General features: G+C 40.8%; 1 long non-coding RNA gene across 1 annotated transcript in view; it reads right to left on the reverse strand.

Moving 5' to 3' along the window:
- The window catches only part of LOC139186946 (uncharacterized), a 223,449-nt gene extending 210,135 nt beyond the window's left edge, over positions 1 to 13,314 (reverse strand). Inside the window, exon 1 of the long non-coding RNA XR_011570635.1 lies at positions 13,213 to 13,314. This is a non-coding gene — a long non-coding RNA (uncharacterized lncRNA). The remainder of the gene's footprint in view (positions 1 to 13,212) is intronic.
- Positions 13,315 to 13,737: the final 423 nt, after the last annotated feature.

The following is a 13,737-nucleotide window of genomic DNA, read 5'->3' on the forward strand; positions in this document are numbered from 1 at the left end:
ATATAAAGACAGAATATAAAGACATAAAGACAGAATATAAAGACATAAAGACAGAATATAAAGACATAAAGCTATAAATTAGAATCAACCTAACAAAAACCATTCATAAACCTGTAGCTAATGATTCACTCTACATAGTCGCTTAGTCATGTCTATCTCTTTGCAACCCCATCAACTGTAGCCCACCAGGCTCCTCTGTCCATGGAATTAACCAGGCAGGAATACTGGAATGGGTAGCCATTCCCTTCTCCAGGGGATCTTCCTGAACTGGGGATGGAACCCATGTCTCCTGTATTGCAGGCAGATTCTTTACTGTCTGAGCCCCCAGGGAAGCCCTCTACATAGTACAGCATTGACTAATTCAAGAAATGAAAAAGTAGAAATTTTCTCTCCTAGAACTTTTAGAAGGTAATGACAACAGACTCGGCATTTGATCATAATCTCCAAATTGGTGATGTCAAGAAGTTCAGCTGAGGAGCATATGTGTATCTGTTTCCTCACATGCTTGCTCTTGCAGCCATGCTTCATAACTCATCTGTTTTAGCCAGAGAGCTTCCTCATTCAAGAGAAGCTTGGAGTGGTGTATAATGAGGAGGAAAGAGGGAAAAGAACTATATTCCTCAACTTACACAAGAAATATTTATTCTCTATCCTCTACATGCCATGTACTGTGTTGGATGGTGGGGGAAATGTGAGCGAAATGGAGGACCAGGTTACAGAGTGGTGTGTGTCCTGATATGGGAATAGACTAGAAGAGAACGAGTCAGGATGCATGAAGACCAGTCAGGAAACCGCTGCAGTAATCCAGGAAGGACACCCTGGCCTGAACTAGAAACACGGGGAGAAGAGCGATATTCAAAGGCCTTCATAAGGTAGAGTCAGTTGGATTGGTACCTGAAAAAGAAAATAAAGGTTTACTCTTGAGGAAGTGATATTTTTAATCTTTACTCTGAGTATCTTCTACTTACAGGAATAGTGAGAAAGGATGTGCTGCCCAAGCCACTAATGTGTTATATAGTAAAGAAAAGAAAGATATTCAGATATTTCTCCATCCGATGCCTATGGACAGTCATGAAAAAAGGAGACATGAAAGTCATTCACTTGTGTCTGACTCTTTGTGACCCCATGGACTATATACAGTCCATGGAATTCTCCAGGTCAGAATACTGGAGTGGGTAGCCTTTCCCTTCTCCTGGGGATCTTCCCAACCCAGGGATCAAACCCAGGTCTCCCGCCTTGCGGGCAGATTCTTTACCTGCTGAGCCACAAGGGAATCCCTTAGTAAGTTTTCAGTTCAGTTCAGTTGCTCAGTCGTGTCCAACTCTTTGCGACCCCATGAACTGCAGCACGCCAGGCCTCCCTGTCCATCACCAACCTCCGGAGTTCACTCAGACTCACGTCCATCGAGTCAGTGATGCCATCCAGCCATCTCATCCTCTGTCATCCCCTTCTTCTCCTGCCTCCAATCCCTCCCAGCATCAGAGTCTTTTCCAATGAGTCAACTCTTCACATGAGGTGGCCAAAGTACTGGAGTTTCAGCTTCAGCATCATTCCCTCCAAAGAAATCCCAGGGCTGATCTCCTTCAGAATGGACTGGTTGGATCTCCTTGCAGTCCAAGGGACTCTCAAGAGTCTTCTCCAACACCACAGTTCAAAAGCATCAATTCTTTGCGGCGCTCAGCTTTCTTCACAGTCCAACTCTCACATCCATACATGACCACAGGAAAAACCATAGCCTTGACTAGATGGACCTTTGTTGGCAAAGTAATGTCTCTGCTTTTCAATATGCTATCTAGGTTGGTCATAACTTTTCTTCCAAGGAGTAAACATCTTTTAATTTCATGGCTGCAATCACCATCTGCAGTGATTTTGGAGGCCAAAAAAATAAATTCTGACACTGTTTCCACTGTTTCCCCATCTATTTCCCATGAAGTGATGGGACCAGATGCCATGATCTTCATTTTCTGAATGTTGGGTTTTAAGCCAACTTTTTCACACTCCTCTGTCACCTTCATCAAGAGGCTTTTAGGTTTCAAATAAACGATCACACTGACTTTCAGATTGCAAAACACTAGATTTTTTTTCTCCCTCTCTCAAAAATGTGATCTCCTCCTACCCACTACCCACCATCTACTTTGCTTTAATAGTTTATGATTTCCTTTTTCTATTCTCTGGATTTGCTCTGTCTTTCTTAAAGTCTATTGGCTAGAACTACACTAAATGTTTCAGAGCAGACATATGCAGTCTTTGTCAAAGATCAGGACAAGGTTTTATCTTCTATTTACTACAAGACTTTTCTTGATGATTGTAGAGATGATACTTGTCTTACTAGATTTGGTGTGACTGAAAAATTTACTTAAATATCTTTAGCCATAAATCCCAGAGCAAGGAGATTACATTGCTTCTATTAGAAATGTTTCTATTAAAAAATTTCCAGTTCTGTTTGCCTTTTGTTTGATATTGGAACACAATTACTTGCAACACAAAGAAAAATTTTAATTTCAAAACGTAATTTGATATTTGTAGTTCAAAATTAGTCATCAGGAGTAAGAGATCTTCCTGTTTGAAAAGGCACAGAGATGAGCTGTTTTTTATATGCTGACAGAACACTGGAAATGTTCTAAAATAGTGATTCCCAATCCTGCCTGCAAATTAGGATCACCTGGGATCTTTTAAAAATTGCACAGCAGAAACCAACACAACACTGTAATGCAATTATTTTCCAATTAAAAATTTAAAAAGAGATTACCTCAGAAAAAATTAGATAACCAACAAGGACCTACTGTATAGCACAGGGAACTCAGCTCAATGCTCTGTAATAATCTAAATGGGAAAAGAATTTAACAAACAAAACAGATATATGCATAACTGAATCACACTGTTGTACACTTGAAACTAACCCAACATTGTTAATCAACTCTACTCCAATATAAAATAAAAACTTTTTAAAAAGCAAAATTGCAAAGCACAGGTTACACCTCGGATCAGCTGAAATGAGTCACTAGCGATGGGATACAAGCCCTGGAAGTTGTCTAAGCTCCCCAGGTGGAACCAAGATGTAGACAAGTTTGGGAACCACTAGTGAGAACAGGACGGAGAAGACGATGGCACCCCACTCCAGTACTCTTGCCTGGAAAACCCCATGGACGGAGGAGCCTGGTAGGCTGCAGTCCATGGGGTTGCTAAGAGTCGGACACGACTGAGTGACTTCACTCTCACTTTTCACTTTCATGCATTGGAGAAGGAAATGGCAACCCACTCCAGTGTTCTTGCCTCGAGAATCCTGCAGACGGCGGAGCCTGGTGGGCTGCCGTCTATGGGGTCGCACAGAGTCGGACACGACTGAAGCGACTTAGCAGCAGAAGCAGCAGCAGGTTGAGCATCCGTCCTATCCCCAGCAGATGTCCCCCATGCCTGCTCCATGAAATCCCCAAGGTCCCCACTGCAGCTGCTGCACCCCATCCAAGGGTCTTTGGGGTCCCCAGATTCATCGCTCACAGCCTCAAAGCTCCTGGCCATAAAGGCAGACAGATATTCTGTGCTGCCCCACATCACAGTGAAGCTTGCGTTGGAGCAGTAGCCTTTAAAAAAACAGTAATTCCTGTAGAAAGGAATTACTGAGAATGAAAAATGCTGTTTAATAATACATTAAAATGAATCATCATATGTATTTCTCCTCCACTAAGTATGCCAGAGAATTTTTATGTTTGTTACAATGTGCTTGTTATTATCAGTATTATCTTCAACACTCTACTTCTTTTGTGAAATTTTAAGCTAATTGTCCATTGTGAGTTATTTTTTTAACTAAAAAATATAATCCATAAACCTACTTAACTGAGTGCACAAAATGCAATACTGTTCAATATATTGAAAGCCAACAAGGAAGGGAGATATCCCTGTGAGCCTCTCTGCTTCAGAAACGTCCCAGTATCCCCTCAGGAAATGCCACCTGGACCATGTAGGGCTCAGGACTGGCTGATAAGGCATCAGTGTCAATTATTTTTTAAGACTGAAATTTTTCATGCTGCTACTGCTAAGTCACTTCAGTCTTGTCTGACTCTGTGCAACCCCATAGACGGCAGCCCATCAGGCTCCCCCGTCCCTGGAATTCTCCAGGCAAGAACACTGGAGTGGGTTGCCATTTCCTTCTCCAATGCATGAAAGTGAAAAGTGATACACGTTAAACCCATTTAAAGATGAATACCGGCCAGCACCTGTCTCACAGGATTTTAGTTTCTATATGAATCTCTATTGTGCATACCCATCACAGGGTTGTGTTTCTAGCACTGGCAAATAACAAGCTATTGAAGTGTGAGGCTAAACACATATGGTTGGTGAGGTTATTGTTCCTTTATGACTTTTTTCTTAATCCCTCAAGGAACTAAAAACCTCAGAATATACACATGCAGGTCCTATTATAGCTCTAGATCACTTTCCATTAAAAGATGCAACAATTTACTGGCATATACCAGAATCATTTTTGTTGGGTTAAAAACGTTTAATATAAAACAAAATTGCAGTTCATAACGTGTGCTTACCGCACAAAGTATGCTTGACACTAGTTAAAATATATTTGCAGATTTGAAGAAATACTGAAAGGAAACAAGAAATCAAATTAATGATTACATGTTAGGTGGTTGGGAGATTGGTATTTTTCTTTTAGGTTTTCTTGAATACTGTTACACTGAATATTTTTAACAGTTTTTGATGTGTATTATGCTAAATACAAAGAGAACTACAACTCTGCTCAGGAGAATATAGTTTAGGGCATGTCCTGGCTTGAGCAAAGTTTCTTAAACTATAACTAAAACCCTCAAGCTGATTAGAGCACAAGAATCAGGATTATACAGGAGCACTGCTTTCTGTAAAGGCTTTTCTACACCTGAAAGCTGAGGATCTAATTGCAGCAGGTTTGCTTTTAAACTGCAGTATGATGCTATAGGTAAGTAAAAGCACCTATTATTCATCGATAAAAATGTGCTCAGGCTGAGTGCTTTTAAATATGCATGACCAAGTTCCCGATGTACTCTGTGGTCATTCACTGGCTATGTGGTAGCCCGCCTGCTGGTCTGTAGACGCAGTCCACAACTTGATGTGGCATAGCAGGGGAACTTCAGGTTCAGAGCACTGATTCTGAACATGGAGTGATACCTCACAGGGTCTGAAAGAATACATGTGCTCTAAATGAGAACAAGAATGAGCAAATCGGAAGCCTTATTATTGAGAAAGGAGTGGGCTAGGATCCTATTACTGAGAAAGGATCCTGGCTCGGATCGATGTTCTATATACCAGAAGATGTTCCTGCACAATGATGTTTTTTCTCCTTAAAGTAAGCAGATGCCATGTTACACTGTGGGTTACAAAGGTGAGTTTTCATAGATATGGTGAAATGCTATCTTGGCTGTGCAAGAAAGAAGAGGACAAGATGAACCCATCTTCTTTAGATGAGAAGTAGGTGACCTGCAGTTGCTAAATTGAAACAAAAATATCCGAAAAACACAGACTCTTCCTCCCATTCTTGGCAAGTTCAAAATAAGATTTGTTGAAGTTCAGCTATATTTAGAAGCTATTGACAAAGACTGTGAGGTTCCAGAGATGTCCTTACCTCATGCATTTTCCAGTCAAGTAGAAGGTCAGTGACAAGAGCCAATATGCATGGCAGAGTGAAGAAATGGACCACAGAAGAGATGACTCAAGTCTGTAAGAAAGGAAGATGCCTGGCTGAGAGGATCAGGAGAGACTTTGTGGAGGACATAGAAGTTGAGATAGACTGCAACAGTAGATAAGGCTTCAATAGACTGGATATAAAGGAGGTTTTTCTGCAGATAAGAACTACAAAAACAAAGGCAGAGAGACAAAACCACAGAAGTCAGGCTGGGAGAAAGGTCGGGAATGGAACATAAAGCCCACACAGGGGAGTGAGAGAAGCATACTACTTACATTTTCAGACCACAAACTGAATGCAGCTACCCGATGATTTATTTGGCCTGGTCAGTGTTTAGCTTTATTTTCTAACTGAAGAAAGAGAAAGACACAGAAAGAGGGAGAGGGAGCGAAAGCAAGCTGTATTTGAAGTAGCTACCAGTATTTTAAAAATGGGAGAATATCATAAAAAAGTCTAAGAGTTTAGCTTCTCTTGAAAAAATCTAAAGTTCTGGCAACAACATTGGGCCTGCCTTCCCACAGGTCAGTGGAGAGAGCAGACGTGGACCCCTGGACAGTGTATAAATTCTACTGATGCCTTCAGGTCCTCAGACTTCCTGTTGTCTCTGCAAGTGTCAGTTACCATCTATTATGTCCAGGCTGGCATGTGGTTATTGTTTGTAGTAAAGGTGAAAGCTCTGCTCAAACCTTTCTTCATATGTGTCTGATGAGGGCAGGTGTTTGAGGTTTGTTTGTTTTGTAATCTCTGCCAGAAAGGAAGACTGGTTTGATCCTAAAGAAAATCAACTCTGAATATTCATTGGAAGAACTAAGACTGAAGCTGAAGCTCCAGTACTCTGGCCACCTAATGTGAAGAGCTGATTCACTGGGGGAAAAAACCCCTGATTCTGGGAAAGATTGAGGGCAGGGGGAGAAGGGGGCAACAGAGAATGAGATGGTTGGATGGCATCATCAACTCAATGGACAGGAGCTTGAGCAAACTCCAGGAGATAGAAAAGGACAGAGAAGCCTGGTGTGCTGCCAGCAATGGGGTCTCAAAGAGTCAGACATGACAGCAACTGAACAATAAAGGAAGACACTGAATATCAGATAGAAGCATCTGTTCTTCATTTCGTAGCCAGTGATGAAGCTATGAAATATTCTGAGGATTTAAACGACTAATTGGAGTTGTGATTTAAGTTTAAGCTAGAAAAGGAAAATAAAATTAATTGCAGAGGAACAAGAGAGACGGGAAAAAAACAACACTAAATTAGAGACCAATTTAGCGTTCAAGTAAGAGGTAAAGATACTTGGGGTTTGCGGGCACGAGGGGCAATAGAAAGAAAAAGACACTGAGATCTCAGGCCAGACTGGGATGGTGGTTCCACTAAAAGAAACAGAGTTAAATAAAATCTGGAGCTGTTATCGATTTTCCCAAGGGAAATTATCATTTGCTTTGGAGTATGGTGGGTTTGTGTTGCCTGCTAAATATCCTAGAGGTGCAGCGGTTTCTGAAAGCCAACATAGCTTGGGTTTTGGAATCAGATATAGCTCAAATTCATCATCTATAGAACAAGGGTAATACTAGATCTTACATTCCTTGAGAGGCCTAACTGGGGAAATGTGTAATGTACAGTGAAGTGAAGTGAAAATTGCTCAGTCGTGTCCGACTCTTTGCAACCCCATGGACTATACAGTCCACGGATTTCTCTAGGCCAGAACACTGGAGTGGATAGCCTTTCCCTTCTCCAGGGGATCTTCCCAACCCAGGGACCAAACCCTGGGTCTTCTGCATTACAGGAGGATTCTGGGAAGCCCAATGTACAGTGACTGCCTACCAAAAAAATGGTTATATATTTGATTTGAGAATTAGCCACATTAGCTCATGGAAGCTGTGAAAATGAAAGAAATAAACAGACAACTGGAGAACACGTGACACGGATGCCACTAAAAAGACAACTGGAAATGCAGTGATGACTAAATCAACCATTTGGCAATTCTGGATGAACAGATTAGATTAGACAGAGAACATGCTGTATTGTGAAGTACCTCCTGAAATTAAAAAATATTTTGTCAAAATATCTTGTGTGTGTATGCTCAGTAATGTCTGATTCTTTGCAACACCATGGACTGTAGCCCACCATGCTCTTCTGTCCATGGGATGTTCCAGGCAAGAATACCGCAGTGGGTTACCATTTTCACCTCCAGGGGATCTTCCCAACCCAGGGATCGAACCTACGTCTCCTGCATTGGCAGGCGGATTCTTTACCACTGAGCCACCTGAGAAGCCCAAAATATTTTACACTAGGTTAATTTAGAGACACAGTCACTAAGTCGCTTCAGTCGTGTCCGACTCTGTGTGACCCCATGGCCTGCAGCCCACCAGGCTCCCCCGTCCATGGGATTTTCCAGGCAAGAGTACTGGAGTGGGGTGCCATTGCCTTCTCCATAGAGATACAGTAGACACCTGGTATTAGTAAAGTTAACATTTGTATTTTCAACCTCTCAAAATTCAGCAATACTCAGACCAAAGAGAAAACTAGCTAGTGAGTAGGCCTGACAAAGAGTCAGCATTTTGTAGACATTCCTCTTATTAAAAAATAAATACACACACACACACGTATGTACGTATATAGCTCCATTTCCCATTTCTCTTCTCCAAGATACTGAACCCTGGAGTTGGAAATAGAAGCCAATGAAAGCACAGCTTGTCTGTAAGATGAGAATGTTTAACTCAGCTGTGACTTAGTGTCTTAGAATGATATAAATATTTGACACAGAAATAAACGCAAGGGATAAACAGTTTTCACCTATACTCCAGTCAGAGTAAAAATCGGTCACTTGAGAGAAAACTTTATTGAAAGTTGAAAGGATTGCTAAAAATACTGAAAGTTGCAAAAACATCTCACTTGTTAATTTAGGAATTCATAAGATGTCATGTGTGAAGTGTGTGCAATACTGGGTTACGGGCATGTCTTTAATAGGTCTGTTAGGAAGAAATAATCTTCAAAAGGACAACTGATCATTAGGCAGGGGAATGGGAATTTAAGTTGCAGTTTGCCAGATGGCCACTCACTTCACCCTGCCACATAAACAAGCCTTGGCAATTACACCACTAAATCAGTCCAGTACTTAAGGCATAGGAAAAGCAGGTGATTGGATTAGACTAAATAATTTCTAGTTTTGTGAAATTTCCAGATCTGACAATTTAAGATACTCTATAGAAATGGTCCACTTTTTTTTTTTTTTTTTTAATGCTTCTCTAAATTGTATGTTTGGGATGAGTAAGAGTCTTGTCTGACTTCACAGAAGACCTTGATTTCTGTTCTTTTCCCCGAGTACTAGGTTCCAGAATGACTGATAAAAATGAGCCCCCAGGTGAAGGCCATCTTCCAAGGCTTCTCATCTGGCTATGCCTAGAGATTGCCTCTTAGGAACAAGATATGACTTTGAAGAATTTCTAACTAGTCAAGAGAAATCACCAGGGACCTCTTTCAGTTGCTCCTTGCACAGAGTTTTAGGGCCATTGCCTCCTACTGGTTTCTCAAGAGGGACCAGCATTTCCGTGGATTTTGCTGTGTTTGTCAAATTCCCCTATTCAAGCAAGAGGCAGTGACACAAAGTTTCTCCAAAACTCAAAACTGCCTTAAAATGGAATAATCTCTTTTGGGGGCTCAGATACTGCTCTTAACCAAATCTCCTTAGAGGAAGGACACACAGATTATGTGGGCCAGCATCTAGCTTCCAGACTCATAACTGCATTCTGCTGGAACAGGTCTAAATAAAACAAAATCCATCAGAAGTCTTTTCCTCAAAAGATACATTGATTTTTCTTCTTCAGCTGAACTCTGTTCATCCTGATATACTGAAAAGAGGTTTGTAGTAAGAAAAAATATTTTTAACTATATTTTTACAACTTCTAAAACTGAGGAACTAAACACATACTTTCAGATATTTGACCTAAATTTGTTAAGTTTTGACTGATTTTTAGAATATACAATTATAGGGCAAATCTCCCTTCTTTGTAGCTTTTACTACAAAAATATTCCCAGTCTGCAAAGCTCTGAACTAAAACCATTCAACATCAGACTCGGAAATCTGCTGTACTAGCTGGATCTGAACAGAAGTATGTTCAAAAGACAAAACATTTTATTGACTTGGAAAGATTACAAAGCATGCCAAACAGATTTCAGGCAATTAAGATCATAAGAAGCACATCCAGAATATCAAGAATTTGCAAAACAGAGAGGCATACTCTTTCTGATGACTTCATGGCATGTACTTTTCACAAGGTCTATTATTTCTTCCTTGGGAATGAAATGTTCATAACGAAACTGGATAATCAGAAGTACTCTTTACCTAGGTCCCACAGTACTTGTAGGAATCCTTAGAGTAGCATCTGAAAATGGTGATGTTACTAACTATTCCAAGATGCTGCTGCTGCTGCTGCTGCTGCTAAGTTGCTCCAGTCATGTCCGACTCTGTGCGACCCCATAGACGGCAGCCCACCAGGCTCCCCTGTCCATGGGATTCTCCAGGCAAGAACACTGGAGTGGGTTGCCATTTCCTTCTCCATTCCAAGATGAGCACCCTCTAATTTTAATACTTATCAAACTGAACCATTTGGAAGAACTTTGTTTTCTCTTGCTTCTGAAGCTTATTATATTCATTACCTCACTTCAATCAGGCTCTGGATGACTTGTTTCTATTGTAGTTAGACCCTTTGTAAGAATGGTTTAATCATACTAATAAGTATTGGCCTGATTCTCCCATCTCTATGCCCATGTAACTTCCAAAAAGTAAAACCCTTTTTAAAGTGCTTTAACCTTGAGAATTCATATGCTGTCTATATGGAAATATCTATACATCCTAATGATTGTCTCTTTGTTGCTATTATTATCTTCTCCTCAAAACAAACAGAACAGTGTATGCCATGCCCATCATTTTCAGAGACAAAATCTCCAGAAAGTACTCAATGGTCCAATTGGAAAATGTTCTAACAATACAGCCTTTTTTGGTTCTTCAATTTACTACAGGTGGATAATCTCTGAAAAACCCAAGACAGTGAACAGATTGAATCACTTGTAACAATTTGATTCTTGAATGAATTCCAAAGTACTAAGAGTGAAGTTGTTTTGCCTTAAACTATACCTCAAATAAAGATTAAATAATTTTTTTGTTGAAAATTGGCCCAAAGTACTGGAAAATTGTGTGCTTAGAAAACCACATTCATTATAAGATGAGCATTTGGGCATTAGTTACACTGATATTTCAACTGGTGTTTTTATAAATTTGGGGGTAGGGGATATCTCTTAAAATCTTACTTTGGTATGCCAAAGTTCTCTAAAAGAAACACAATTCTAATAAATCAAGAAATTAAGACATAGCTGGAATATAAAGGGGCTTTAAAAAGACAAGCTGCAAACTTTCAACTCTGAATACAGTAAGGTATTTTCCAATCTTATAGTGGGGTCTCAGAATTCTCCTTTGGTATAAAGTCATCACCACCATGATACAACTGTTCTAAATTTAGTACTAATTACTGTTTTAGGCTGAATTTGCCATCAACTAAAATAAAGGCCAACAAAGTCAAAGTGTCTATATGGCTTTAAAAGATGGCATGTGTTCTATAAAACTGTAACACATAACAAAATAAATCAAAATATAAAGTTTGCCCAACTAACATGAAATCTCAGATTTGATTTCAGTATACCCCAAAACAATCCCTCTTTTAAAAATATGTACATTAAGATGTTTTCAAAATTTACTTTAGATTTCCACTGTTGGTGAGCACAATCAAAACTACCTCTCCTGTGATTTAAATATGGCACATGTGAAAAAGAAAGATTACTGATTCTGGACATAAAGGAAACAGTACTAGCAACAATGCCCAATAGATCAATCACAGTATATGACAAAATGTACTTTTTATAGTCATCCTGTGTCAAGGAAAACCATTCAGTCGAGCCATCTCACTCTGCAGTGTGCCCAGGAAACGCTCACCGTCAAAATCACAAGGGTCAGTGACTATGGTAGAAACCCTGTAAACGAGCTCAGACTTTGTCCTAACTTTGGAGCCAACAGATTCCGGCCAAACTTTCACTGATGGAAAATATAAGCTATTGGCAAGGTGGCATAGAGATAATTTATACAGTTGCTTTTGAATTTGAACATTAGGGGAAAAAAAATCAAGATCAAAATTGGCACCTGTACTGTATAAAATGCATAGCTTCATAAGAAAATCGCATCTTTTTTTGTAAAAACTTCTGTTTCCCCAGTCGCACTGCTTGCAAGTGAATCTGTGTACCAGAAGGTTGTTCAGGATTATGAAACTTAATGCATTTTACCATAAGCAAATATAAACATTTTTAAGGAAAGCACAAGGCAAGAAACATGAAAGACCATATGTTTTCAATGCTCTCCATGTCAAAACAATACCAGTCTCCAAAAAATAACTGCTAGTCATATTGAATTATTTTGCCAGATATCTTCCAAAAGTTACTTGGAAGAAAGTACAGTGCACTCTATGTACTATGCAATGAATAAAAATAGATTTCACCAGACCAAACATATTACATTCATGAATTATCTTGTTAGCTGTAAAACTTCATAAGATTTCTGAGTTTACTGCTCATGGGTTAGTTGCAAAGGTAAAAACGAGATAAGAGAAAACAGCGGCTTATCTGGAAAATGTTTCTCAACAAGCTATGTAAACTCCTTTAGTTAAGCTAATGGGTTCAGTTCAGTTCAGTCGCTCAGTCGTGTCCGACTCTTTGCGACCGCATGGACTGCAGCACACCAGGCTTCCCTGTCTATAACCAACTCCCAGAGCTTACTCAAACACATGTCCATTCAGTCGGTGATGCCATCCAACCATCTACACAAAATAGGGTTTCCCCCGAGGCTAAGTTTATTTTTCCTCCTTCTACTGAGAGCCTTAAACCTTTCACAGGTTCATGCCACCCTTACCCTGTTCTACTTTGAAGTTCAAACACACACAGTGAAGAAATCTACCTGGGAAAATGTACACTGGGGTAATGGCACTTTAAGCAGCCTTTCAATTCTAACATTTCACAGCCACCTTTTTAATCTGTATCGAAACACTGCTCAGCTGACCGCACGGATGGAGCACTGCAAAAGATTTGCTAGATTTAGTGTCTTTTCTCTAACTGCTCTTGAAATCTTCAAGATCAAAGGAACAAACCACGCCCTAGAATTAGCCAGGGGTACTCATGATGGGGAAAGAAGAGCAAAAGTAAAATCAAAGGACTCTGCTCACGATTCTGTCAAGACTAGCAGTCCCTTCCAAAACTTCCCTCCTAATGTTTTTGTACTTTGAAGACGCCCAGTTTCCTTCCTAAGCCTTTTGTTTATCAGAACCCACCACGTTACCAGACGCTTTGCTAGACGCTCCCTATACCTAACCTCTTCAACAATCTAATGCATGTCTGACACACCCAGTAAGCCAAATAATTTGCAGGGCTCAGTACCTAATGAAAATATGGGGGTACCTGGTTCCAAAAGCCGGTATAATGTGTCATTATAGATACTAAAACACAAAACTTTTACCTTTCTTCCTTGGTCTCTCTCTCTCCGGGTATTTTTCCTTTGAGCTCCTTGAAGCGCAGGAGTAAACGTGCAGCCACCAGCCGCGCCCGCCCCGCCTCACCTGGCACTTTTCACGTGGCGCATGCGTACCTGCATGTGGGAGCTTATAGCTGCCAGGAGCCCAGCCACTCTTACCAGCCACTCAACCCACACACTAGGCCTATCTTAGGAGCTGGGTGTTGAGCCAGGCATCTTCCCCTCCTCCTAGCCCAACACTCCAACCCAAGTCCTCAGAAATGCACTTGTTACCTGGATCCCCAGTGGGTAAAAGGCTTGCCCCACCCTCAGCCCCTGCAATGCCCCGCTCTGAAATACCCGGGGCAGGAGAGACCCGCTTCGTGCCTGCGCCCAGACGCCTGCTAACGGGGGAGGTCCCAACCTGTTGCTGATAGAGCTAGAGGGAGGCTAGCGAGGGCCCAGAAAGGCAGGAGCCGAGGCGTGACCTAGGAAACAATCTCAGACTGGTGGGAAGGCAGAGCAGAGGTC

Source organism: Bos indicus, chromosome 2 (assembly GCF_029378745.1).
Source record: "Bos indicus isolate NIAB-ARS_2022 breed Sahiwal x Tharparkar chromosome 2, NIAB-ARS_B.indTharparkar_mat_pri_1.0, whole genome shotgun sequence".
Taxonomy (NCBI): domain Eukaryota; kingdom Metazoa; phylum Chordata; class Mammalia; order Artiodactyla; family Bovidae; genus Bos; species Bos indicus.